The following is a 14,040-nucleotide window of genomic DNA, read 5'->3' on the forward strand; positions in this document are numbered from 1 at the left end:
TAAAGTAGCAGCACTGATTCAAATAGTGGTGAAAGTAATGGTTTTGATAGGGTTAGGAATATTGTAGAGGTTCGTTTTAGCTTCGAAGCGACCATAAATTCACATAGCTTTATCATCACACAAAGTATAGACACATTGAATTTTTTGCATAGCAGTGTTGGTCAAAATGTTGGAAAAATAAAACATGTAACAAATATTTTTTAGATAGAGTTTGAAAATCGAAAAGTATTGTATACATATCATAAAGCAATATCGACAATTTTCGGTAAAATGGCTGGCATTAGGCCGATTGCTAAATTTGTAGATGGGCGGCAGTGAAAGGGTTAAAAAAGGAACACAAACGCCTTCACGATCACAATATTTTTGCCAACCGGCAAGACGTTGGGATAGTAAAGCATGAGGAGATAACTGATAACAACTGCCTTACCAGCCATGTAGTAGCGAAATAATTGCCTTCAACATTTACCAAAGACAGTGACAGCGATATAGAGCTGCTATTACCAAAATAACTAGTCAGAGAGCATCATTACACTATCTATTTACTTATCAAGAGCATCAGTTTAATTTTATTGCTTGGCAACCGCCATATGGGCCAAACTGCTTTTATTTACTCCATTCACTGTTTGTAAAAATTTATTTGTATTTGAAATATTTTATTTCTAAACTCAAATTTGTAATAACTTATAATATGCCTCTACATGTAAATGTTTCCAATTAAATATCTCTAAAAATCTTTAAAGATGCCTTTGTAGAAATATATCTACATGTTAAATATGTATATAAATATATATATTCTGATTATATATATTTCTACATATGAATATACAGTCAAAAATGGATAACTCGCCCTCGGATAGCTCAAACACATGGTTAACTCCAACAGTTTTTTGATCCACTTCCCCGTAATAATAAATTGCTTTACATAACTCGACCTCAACTCTGTTAACTCGAACAGTTTTTTGCCCAATGTCTACTGAAACTGTTGTTATCGCTTTAGAAAATCACTTTATTCCAAGCCATAAAGGTAAACCACAACTTTTCGTAGTTCATAGGCTTTGTTATTACCATCATCGGCGAAATATTTTTGTCAACGACTTTTCTAAAGGTATGGTGAAATTTGATTTTCACCAAACATCCGTTTAGCGATGGCCCTTTGGAAACAAAGAAAAGTGAGGTAACCTTTGCATAAACTTAAAGAAAAATTGACAAAATTGATCATAGTTAAAATGCACAAAAGAAACGCTCAGAGAAAAAAGATGTGCTTTCTTCTTCTTCTTGTTTTGCCGATTTTAATATAAAAAGTGTCTTGGCAATAACATCACCTCAAACAACAAACCAATATCAAGTGATAGAAAAATCTATATTTTTTGATAAAGATTTTTTAAACTTTATATTAGAAGCATTTAATTTGAAACAAGCCATTTATGCTTTTGATTTGTATTGTAATTTGTATATGTGCATATATCTACTAATAAAAAAATAAATACATGGACTTGTGACAGTCTTCTGATAACTTGAAGGCTCTGATAACTCGAACACCTTCGCTCAGTCCCGTGAAGTTTGAGTTATCCATGTTTGATTGTATATATTATAAAATCAATACATTGTTGTTGATAGAGGGGTCTAGGTTAGCTGGTTGCTTCTCTGCCAATATTTCTGCCTTGGCGAATATTACTATTTGTCTCTAGTTTTCATAATATAAATAGGTTCAGTTTCATTTTTAATCCACAATAAACAGAAAAAAACAATATTAGCAAGTGTAAAGGAAGTACAAAAACAATAACTGAAGTATTGAATGAAAGTGATCAGTTTTTAAACAAGAGAATGAACTATCGCAGTTAATTATGGAAAAACGTATCTACACTGCATACCAAATACATATCATAATGTCTTAATCAGAATCATTATCGTCATCAACTTTGGTATTAGAGGTTGATGGAGTTATTTCGAAGTAAAAAAGCTGTAAAAAAGATTTTTGCGATGATGACAACAGGCCGATTAATTTGGGAAAACCTTGCATAATTTTGTAAAAAAGTGTGATGCATTGGCATTGAGGTTTTTAAAAAGTTCGGAACTCAGCTATGTACATTTAGTATTCTGACTAGTGGGTAGTTTTTAATTTGAGGCAGTAGTTATTCTCTCTTGCATTTAAAAATAGAACTAATTATTACTGGAATTTAATATTTCACGGAATTGAATGTTGGCAAAATCGCGAGTTATCAAATATATCGAGTAATTTCATCCTGTAGGGTACATGCATGACATCAGGACTGCTGAGATTGGTGTATCTTGCATTGAAAATGAATTAGTAATTTAGAGCATTGATGGCTCAAGTACTTGTAGCTATCTGAAAAAGGTTCACAGGTACTGCGTCTACGTTTATCTTGATTAAAAACCAATTGGGATAGTCATAGCATAAGTTCCATCAACAATTTTTAATGTGGCGATGCATTTTAGAAGGTTTACCCAGTAAACTCTTATTGTGAATATAGTAAGAAATTTATCTACTACATTATACAGTTACTATATTTAGGTTTTACCTTGTTTCTTCTTGATTCTCTAAAGAAATTGTAGCTAAGTCAGTTTGAGTAGTTGTGTTCATCAGCTCAGTGTCATCAGGTGTAGTGCTTGTCTCTGTCTCTTTTAAAGAACTACAGCATTAACAGATCAAAGCAACCCAATACAACATTGTATATACAATACAATACACATAATACTAGCCTCCAGCACAAGTCCCTTTGATTGAAAGACTACTTTCTTAACAAATCTCAATTTTCCAGAAAGCAAGTTTTGGTGGAACTGTTATCAAACAATGCTAGTTTTCATCTATCTGATTTAGCAACCGGTTCATTTATTAATTTATCAATTTTTACAAGAATAACTCCTCTTTGATAAGTTTCATTTTCTTCTTAAAAAGGTTGACTTGCAACAAAATTCACATTACCAATATTTGATATGATAAGATTCACCATGTCTTACTCTGTTGTGTTGTAAGTGCAAAATATGTGGAAAAGTGATTACAAGCTCTTAAAAGCTCAAAAACGAACAGAAAATCGCAGCCACACGAGACCGCTGTTGTTTGGATTCCCTTTACAAAATGGCTCAAGTGTGATGTAGTTGTGGGAGATGGTTTCTGTCTACACTTTCTTGCAGCCTTATTCGTCGAAATATTTTTCATAAATATACTTCACACATTCAATAAAACTATGTCTATTGTTCTTACGCGTCTATTTTATCGTCATTGTAATGCTGTCACTTTTAGCACTGATATCTTATGACTTACCGTAAAAAACCGTTAAACTTTTTAACCATAGCTCGAAGGAGTACATATCATTGTCTGATAATCATGACGAGCCTGTTGGTCACCTGTGATAATCGAAAAGTGCTGCAAAAATTATTTGCAAAGTATTGGGTCACATGATCAGATTACGACTTGACGATTGAATAATGCCGAAACAAAACTGTAAAGTAGCGAGCATCTATATTTGATACGAGGTCTTCGGTAAAACCCAAAGTGTTTGTCATAAACTAGTACCGCGATAAGTTTTATATTGAGCTTTTTATTGGCCTTTCAATTCATGTGAGAACATACATGACAAGACGATAACCAAATTTCGTGGTTACGTCATCGAAATAAAGAGATTCCAATCTACGGCGGCATTTTGTTTTTGAGCTTTTAAGAGCTTGTAATCACATTTCCACATATTTAGCGCTTACAACACAACAGAGTAAGACATGGTGAATCTTTTGATACCAAATAACTGTTATGTGAATTTTGTTGCAAGTCAACCTTTAAATTAATTTTTTGAGTTATTCTGGAAAGTATACAATGATTAGCTGTCCTTTTCGGTCCATTGCATCTCGGGTAGTAAAACTCAGCTTGTAAACAATGATAGATAATGGGAGTTGTCTGCTACTTGTTATTAGCCTGGCACATTGCCAGTAGAAAATTTCAGTAAGATAACTAATAGTAGCTAAGGCTTCTAATAATGGTACGTCATAACGCAAACACCATGACTGCATCATGGTATTTGCTCCTACGTGGCGACATACAAGGCATAGCTAGTCTTTTAATCCCTATGACCGAATTGGTACAGCATTGAACTTGCAATCGGGTAGGTCCGAGATCAAACCTTCATTGATACAGATTCTTTATTCCAAGAATATGATAAAAGCTATAGATGGACATACAGTTTTTAAAGTGCTTCAAAAATTGGTTTACTGTAAGCTACTGTAGTTGTAAATTGTTTTTATATGTGACTTATCTATTACTAATAACTAATTTGCCAAAGTACAACAAAAGGCATTTCTTCAAGCTACAGCAACTCAATTAAAAATTCAATTAATGCCCAACTAAAAATACTGAAGCATTAACAATTCAAGTTCACCAACTTCGAATAAAAAGTTTCAAGTTTCAGTAGCTCATGATAGAGTTTTTTTGCAGCCTTCCTTTTTTTACTTAAAACTGTAAACTACTTATGGATCAGAATATAGAGATAAAAAATATCAGTGAAAGAATAACAAATTAACCGCCATTTGTATACGATTATTTCAAGAGAAGCGTATCAGAAGCAAGCTTGCAGTGGCAGAAACAGATAATTAAAAAACTGTTATTATTACAAATACAGTGCTTTAAACTCAAAAAACAAAAGTTGACAAAAAGCATAAAAATCTAAATCTGTTGAATGTTTTGTAATTGTAACTTTTTAATTTGTACATTGCGTAAATGAAACTGATGATTATTACTAGGGGGTGTTAGCATCCCATAATAGTAATCATTGTAAGAAACTCATAGAAAATAAATACGAGTTTCGACAATACACTAAAAATAGTTTCGCTTTACGATGCCAAGGCTCAAGTAAATTTAAATCATATACTTGCATACTAAACAACTTAATGTATTAATCATAGCAATTGATTCGTTTTTAGCCATTACTAATTATTTCCCATGTTTAATTAAACACACTTACAGATTCATTTTTTTAGTTTATTTCAATGAAAACCTTTTTCCATGTTATAATGTTTAAAAGTTATAGTTGTTTGACAAAGTTTAACAATTTTTTTAGTTGTTATTTTTGTTCTTCTAATTTACTGGAACTGCAAAAAACAATTTTCTCCCAGTAAGAAGTTTGAAAGTTAACGCAGTGAGTGGTGTTGTCCGTTGAACAAAAGTTTTGTGTGACTGCATTTATTACCAAATTATATATGTATGTATATATATGTATATATATGTATATATATATATACATGTATATATATATATATATATACATGTATATATATATATATATATACATATATATATACATATATGTATATGTAAACATACCCAAGTGCTGAAGTACTTGGTTATAGAAGTACAAGTACTATATACTCTAGTACTTGTACCCTTTTTCTATAAGTTTGATGTTACCATTTGGCATTTTTAGGCTATCTGTCAGCAGAGTATGGTTTTTTTGAGAATTAATCTTTCACATTTATCAATACTAAAAGTCATTACGATGTCATTCAGTATGTGCATAGGTAACGCACATGCATATAAATGAGTATATATATACAGTATATATATATAAATACATATATATATGGATATATATATACATGTATAAAAAAATTATTTCCTCACCCCGGTAAACCCGTATGGGTGGTAGTTTCTGCTCTAACTCGGGTCTCTTACCAGAGACCTGGGAGTTTGAGCACTCACCTCAAGATCTTAGCTGTTCCCAGTAGCGCACTTTTCTGCAACTCACCTGAGTTGACTGCTGTTTGTATTTTGGCAAGCGACATTTTATGCGCCGGTGTTATTGCGCACAGTGCCCCAATGACTACTGAGATTACAGTTGTTGTTACATTCCAGCATTTTTCAATTTCTTCTCAAGAGGGAGATCTTTCTCTACCTTTTCTTTTTCTTTACTGGCTATATTGTAGTCATTGGGTACTGCTATATCTATTATAGTAGCTCTCTTGTTCTCCTTGTCCACCATCACTATATCGGGTTGGTTTGCTAGGACATGCTTGTCAGTCCGGATGTAGAAGTCCAAGAGGATCTTAGCGTGGTCATTTTCATTGACCTTACTAAGAGCTTCTCACCTGTGTTGTGGTTCATTAAGGCCATACTCGTCACAAAGACTTCTATACACAACACCTGTGACATGATTATGCCGCTCAGTGTATGCGTTTCCTGCTATCTGCTTGCATCCACTGATAATGTGTTGGATGGTCTCAGGTGCATCTTTGCACAGTCTGCATCTAGGATCGTCTCTGGTGTGATAGATTTTTGTTTGGAGTTGCCTTGTTGGAAGCACTTGCTCCTGGGCTGCCATGATTAGCGACTCTGTATTGGCCATTAGGTTTCCTTTGTTCAGCCACATATATGTCTGGTGAAGATCGCCAATCTTAGATATTTGTCAGTGGTAAGCCCCATGAAGAGGTTTCGTGGGCCAGTCAATTTCCTCATCATCAGGAGAAAGTCCATTGTAAGAGCAGCCGATTGAAATTTAGCTAGCAACTTATCTGAAATAGCCATGGAAGCTGCATAGGCTTTGATACTTTGCTCTTCCTCTTTCACTGTTTGCTGTTCACTTTTGAGTCCCCTACCGCCATCTTTCCTACCGAGATAAAATCTAGCTGTATCAGGTTTTGGGTGGAGTGATCCATGCATGGTCAGCAGTTTACGAGTTGCTATATCTGTTTCCTTGGTGGCTTCCTCAGTCCACTTTATTATGCCTGCTGGATATCTTATTACTGGCAGTGCGTAGGTATTTATTGCCATGACTGGCTCTTGGCATTGAGCTGGCTCCGTAGGACCTGCCGAAGTAAGACCTGACTTCGTGGTTGATGTTGCTTTGCATAATCCCCAAATACTTGTACCCTTCTTTTATATGTTTGATGGCACCATTTGGCATTCTTAGGCTATCTGTGAACATAGAATGGTCCTTCTTAAAATTAGCTTTCCACATTTCTCAATACCAAAGGTCATTCTGATGTCCTTGCTGTATACTTGAGTGAGGTGTAGTAGCGAGTCAATGTCTCTTTCTTTGTTCGCGTACAGCTTGATGTCATTCATGTTGAAGAGGTGGTTTATCTTGGTGCCACTCTTAAACTTGTACCCATATCGAGTCTTCTTCAGCATATTGCTTAGAGGGTTTAGGCATATGCAGAAGAGCAGCGGTGAAAAGGAGCCACCTTGATACATGTAGATGCCTCGCTTATTTTTTACACTCGCCAGCTTTTTGCCATCAGCCTCCTGTTCCGTCTTCCATTTGGTCATTGACATCTTGATGAATGCCACAAGAGCATGGTAAACATTGTACATACTGAGGCACTCAAATAACCAACTATAGATAATTGAGTCATAGGCCTTTTTGTAGTTGATCCAAGCCATGGCAAGATTGGTATGCCTTCTCCTGCTGTCTTGACTGACCGTCCGATCCATCAGTAGCTGATCTTTAGATCCTCGGGTGTTGCGCCCAATTCCTTTTTGAGCACTGGTCATATAGTGACTCATGTGCTCTTCCAGTTTGTCTGCAACTAATTCCTGAGAACAGTATCCAGGTGGTGGGCAAGCACGTTATTGGTCGAAAGTTTTTGGGATTCGGCCCCTGCTTTGAATCTTTTATCAGAAGTACAGTTCGTCCTTTGGTCAGCCATTCCGGATGGCCACTTTCTTCTATCAGGCATCCCAACTGCTTAGCCATTCTAGTGTGAAGTGATGTCAATTTCTTCAACCGGAAAGCTTGAATCATGTCATTGCCAGGTGCTGCCCAGTTCTTCATACGCTGCACTCTGCCCTTGATGTCCACATTGCTGATGGTGAGTCCTTGCTGAGCCACAGTGTGTTAGTGACTCTCTTTAAGCCTTTTCAGCCAATTTGCAGTGGTGTTATGAATAGTCTCATTCTCCCAAATGTCCTTTCAGAACTTTGAGGTGCTGGATGGGGGAAGATCTGACATTGGCCTCCGCAGTTCACCTTTGAACTGAGAATACAGTTTAGATAAATTATTGAAGAACAGTTTGTTCATTCTCTTGTTATCCCGCTCTTTGGTGTACCGCTTCAGTATGCCGAGAATGCTACTACCTGCTGTTTGGCAGATTCTAGAGCTTCTATTGTTGCTTCCCTTTTTGGACGCTTCAAACTGTGGTTAGATCTCTCACTGAGCCTACTAACTTTCTTGCGCAAGTCTTTGATCTTATTTTGTAACCTCAGCTGCTAAGATAGAATGGCTTGAAGCCTTGTTGACAGTGGCTTAATACCCATCTCCTCCAAGAGACGATGGTTGCCATACTGTAGATTAAGGCATTAATCTCACTGATCGATCCAGTTGAGATTGACTTCAGTGCCAAGTTAATTATATATATATATATATATATATATATATATACACGTAAGTATATATATATATATATATATATATATATATATATATACACATAAGTATATATATACACGTAAGTATATATATATATGTATATATATATATATACAGTGAAACTCGGATAACTCGCACTCGGATAACTCGAAAACACGGTTAACTCAACGTATTTGTTTGGTCCGTTCCTACCTAATGATATATGGCTTTAGATAACTCGACCAAAACTCTGTTAACTCAAACATTTTTTTGCCAAACGGCTACCGAGACGGTTGTTACTATCACTTTAGAATATCACTTTATTCCAAGCCATAGAGATAAACATCGACTTTTAGTAGTTCTTAGGCCTCATTATTACCAACATCGGCAAAATGTTTTCATTAACAACTTTTCTAAAGGTTTGCAAAAGTCAAATTTTACAAAACATCCACTTAGCGATGGCCCTCCAAAAGCAAAAAAAGTGAGGTAAATTTTGGATAAATTTAAAATAAAATCGGCAAAAATGATAATGGGTTTTTAATAGTAAAGCAGTTTTGTATTAACTGACTTACTTCAAAATTGATCTTGTTTAAAACGCTCGGTAGAAAAATACGTATGTATTTTTTCTGAGCGTTTTAACCGCGATCAAGTTTTGCCAATTTTAATCTGAGAACGTCCTGGCAGTCACATAATCTAAAACAACAAACAAATCTCAAGTGATAGAAAAATATTTATATTTTCTGATTAAAAATATTTAAAACTTCACATGAGAGACCCTTCAACTTGCAACAAGAAATCTATGCTTTTGATTTATAAATAGTTTGTATATGTACATGCATCTACCGATAAATACGTGCACTTATGACTGTCCTGATAACTTGAACGCTCTAATAACTCGACCACTTTTGCTCGGTCCCTTGAAGTTTGAGTTATCCGAGTTTCATTGTATATATACAATGTATATATGTATACATATATATATATATATATATATATATATATGTATATATATATATATATATATATATATATATATATATATATATATATATATATATATATATATATATATATATATATACATATATATATATGAATATCTACATACATATATATATATGTATATATATGTAAATCCATCTAATAGGTACATGTATATACATATAAAAATTGTTTCCTCACTCCGGTTAACCTGTACGGGTGGTAGTTTCTGCTCTAACTCGGGTCTCCTACCAGAGACCTGGGAGTCTGAGCACTCGCCTCAAGATCTTAGCTGATCCCAATAAAGCACTTTTTTGCAACTGGGGGAACAGAACATATATATATATATATACATATATATATACATATATATATACATAAATGCATATATATATATCTATATATATCTGTATATATATAGATATATACAGATATATATATATATATGTATATATATACATAAATGCATATATATATATCTATATATATATCTGTATATATATATAGATATATATATATATATATAGATATATACAGATATATATATATATATGTATATATATATATACATATATATATATATATATATATATATATATATATATATATATATATATATATATATATATATATATATATATATATATATATATATATATATATATATATATATATATGCATATACCTATTAGATGGATATTACCTTGTTGCATTGATGACCAAAAAACAGCTGATAAAGAGTGGCAGGTAACCCAGTTTCCGTTAGCTAATTTGAGTGAGGTACTATTCTGCAAAACCCACAGAATAAAAGCGGTGAGAGCAAGCCTTAGGAACAATTCATGTAACACAGTGTCTGTATGCATATTTTAATTGGTATAATGGCTATCTACTAACTAATCCAGTGTACGTTGCGTAGCCTATTGGATTGGAATGTTGCCTTTCAAAATGTCAGTTTTAAGTTTCGATCCAAAATGTTGCAGATTTTTATTTAGAGATTTTATTTGCAATAACTGCACATGCACAAAGCGATTTTAAAATTTACCAGGTGAATGCCACGCGTTGCCTGGGTAATAATAAGATCTTCGCATAAAAAATAAATTTTCAATTAACAGAAAGCAAACGCTTTTTTGCATTTCAAATATAATAGAAAAATAAAACAACTGTAAAAGTTTCAAGCTTTTTCAACAGCAGTAACTTTTCAATGTTGTACTACGAAAGAAGTGTTTTGTTCAATAAAGTTGGAAAAAAAAATAAAACAACTGTAAAGGCGTTGAAATTTAAACGTAAACGAGTTAGCAAATAATGGCAAGATCTAGTCTGTTTTGCTACAAATAAAAAGAAAAAATTGTTTGATGTACATTGTTTGATGTCGGGTCCAGCCAAGTAAAACGGAGGCGGAGCTTACTAGCTATATAAACTCAAACATTTGTGTAGAAGAGCAGAGCTGTTCTGGGCCCATTCATTGCCTGTTACTTGAGCATTGTTGTACAACTTATGAACTAAGCAGAAAATATATGTTTAAACTCATGCACTAAATCTTGTGCTAGTGGAAAAAAAGTGAAGGTCGCACAAAACCTTTACACTGGTGGCAGCGGTGGGAACGAAGATGATTCCAAAAAACTTCACCGCAGAACTCGCATCAGGATAACTAGACACTGGGAAGATTACTGGACTCTAGATGAACTGGGCTGCCCGAAAAATGGCGACACATCTCATACTAGAAGAACTTCCTGACAACAGGAAGAAACCCAAAGAGAAGGCTGTGGAAAGCCTGCGGTATCGGACCCAGTAGATGCACTGCTCCGGAAGCAAAAACCTACTAAAGGCTCTGGCAGGATTTACCTGAGGAGGCAGCGAGCTTCTACCAGAAGAATTTCCTACAGGAAGAAACTCGAAAAGGAGTCGACAGCCATGGACAAAGTAGAGGCACTGTTCTGGGAAGAGAGCAGAAACCTACTGAAAGCCTGACATTGCCAATAGAAGAGCAAAAAGTGCTGACCCGGGACCTGACTGACTAGTCGAGGCACTAGAACGGGTACTACTGATGCCAAGGGCTCAGGAACCAGCACCACATTTCAGGACCTCCCAGTACACTGGAAGGGGAGATGTAGAGTACTTCATTACTCGCTTTAGGAGGTAGCTGACACCAACCAGTAGACAAAAGGAGCAGCCGTATTGCACCTCCGGGAAGCACTGGGCAAACAGGCTGATGACTGCGGACGAGCCGAAGACCAAAAGGCCATTTTCGATGCCATCCGGGCAAGATTCAGGCTATTTGCCAAGCAGGTGCAAAGCCAGCTCAACGCCCTTAGGCAAGAGGAAAGGATGACACTTCAGGAGTATGCTATGGAGGTCAAGGTGTTGGACACATTTAGTATGGGGACTTGCCGAATCGACACCAAAATAGTATGACTATGGAGACTTTCTGCAGCTCACTAAGGGACCCTGTCCTGCAGCGACATCTGTTGGCCGTACATACGCCCACACTGGCTGATGCTGTATGGGCTGAGAATGACTACCTCCAGATCCATGAAAGCGAGTGTAAATCCACTAGATCTTCGGTACGAACCCTGGAGGGAGGAACGTCCGACCAGGTGAACTCGGCTGAAACTGATGTTATAGGACGATTAGCCTGGCTGGTCCAAACTCTCACGGACAAGGTGGAACGGCTCCAGGAGCAGGTTCACACTCCAACTGAGAAGAGGAGTCAGCCAACAACATTTTTCTGGAGATGTGGGCAATTGGGGCACGTACGGAAGAATTGCCCTCTCTACACCAAACTGGCTTTGGGAAACGAAAAACGGCCACAGCAGTAGCCCCGACTACTGGCTCTTCCAAGGCCAAACAACTTCAGAAACACAATAGAACTACGCAGGATTCAGTGACAGCCAATGGGTGGTCTCAACCAGCAAGGACTAGGCCGAGCTAAATTCGTGCACAGGAAAGGCCTGCGGAGACACAAATTTACTATCAGTCTTTGAGTGACACGAATCTGGACATTCCCACTGTCCCAGATACCGCCTATGCCCCTCTGTGTGAATGGCATGGACGTAACCCAAAACAAAAGAGGGTGACCCCAAATCCCCTCTACAACAGACAGCAAAAACTATCCTCACAGGACCAGATGGTTGATAGCCTGCCTTGAAGGCGGCAGGGCCGACACCTTCTCCGCCTTGGGGATGGCAATCACAGGAGCCATGGGTCTACCCCAGATGTGGGACGGCGCGAGGGACAGACCCCGCTCCACCGTAGAAATAAAAAGGCTCCCAGGCCTCCCGGAAGATGTCTTGGAAGACACCACGAGGGCGCAAGCCCTCAGCCGACCTCACTTCACCTGCTATTTCCTTCCAAGAAAGGTGGAATGGTGGCCCATCCAGTTTCTTTTAGATGCAGTATGCACCACAAACCTGATCAATAAGCAGGTCTTTGACCAATTGTTAGAAGCCCTACGAGACCAACTCAAAAAGGATGACAGCCATATACTATTGGCTGACGGAACAAAGCTCCTCTTCTATGAGATAATCCGTCTGACCATCCGCCTGAGATATGTAAAGACAGAGGAAGTCTTTGTGGTTAGCCGTCTGAGCGAGGATGCCATATTCGGATTGCCATTCTTCATGGCCCATCAGTGCTCTCTCAAATTTGAGCAACTGGTGGTTTGAGTAAATGGCAGACTGCTAGTCTGCATGGATCGACATGAACAGCTGCTACAGATCAAAGTACAGATGACAATGGGGGGTAATGGTTCTCGCCGTACAGAGATGGCAATACACTGTCGCATCACTACACGAAATTACTGCCCCATTAGACTGATCGAATGATCTCCCTATGGACCTCCAGTAGCAGATAGCCCGAATCAGCCGGGACCCAATGTACAGATCATTACCCGCTGCATGAATGCTACGTAGCAGCCATTGACTTTCCTGTCTGGAGCCACTATCGGCACTTACACGGGATTGGAGACCCCGCAGGTCAAAAAGGACAATCCCTTACTGTGTGACGCCAGTCCAACTTCAGTCAATGGAGTGCTAGCTCACCTTGTGGAATTGTTCAAGGCCGCCTGGCAGAACTATGAGAGACGGGTTAACCGGGGAGGTTAGCTTCTTTGCTGAGTCGATATGCCACCGTGTTCAGTACAGATGACGATGATGTAGGAAGGACCACCGAGCAGGAACATTCTATTTCATTTAAGGAAGGCGCTGGCCAATCCGGCAACCCCCTCTCACAGGCTTGGACCGAAGAAGGAAGCTGAGGCCTAAAAACAGGTCCAGGATCTGCTCAAGCGGGGCTTATTGAGCCAGCCGGAGGAGCTTGTAGCTCCTCCAAAGTGTTGGTTCGAATGAAGGACAGGAAGTGGAACTTCTGCATCGACTACCGGCGTCTAAACGCCGTCACCGAGCAGGACGCCTACTCTCTACCCAGGATCGACAAAAGCCTGGACGCCCTGTCCGGTAGCCGCTATTTCAGCATGCTGGACCTGGTAAGCAAGTACTGGCAGGTACCCCTGGATGCAAAGGGGTGGGAGAAATCGCCTTTCTCAACAAGGTCCGGATTATGGAAATGGAAAGTGTTGCCTTTCAGACTGACGTTCGCCCCTGCCACCTTCCAAAGACTCTTGGAACGTGTGCTACCCAGCCTTCACTGGAGAACACTGCTACTGTATCTGGATAATATTATAGTCATCACCCCGGATTTCGGTACGCATCTGCAC

Source organism: Watersipora subatra, chromosome 7 (assembly GCF_963576615.1).
Source record: "Watersipora subatra chromosome 7, tzWatSuba1.1, whole genome shotgun sequence".
Classification (NCBI taxonomy): Eukaryota; Metazoa; Bryozoa; class Gymnolaemata; order Cheilostomatida; family Watersiporidae; genus Watersipora; species Watersipora subatra.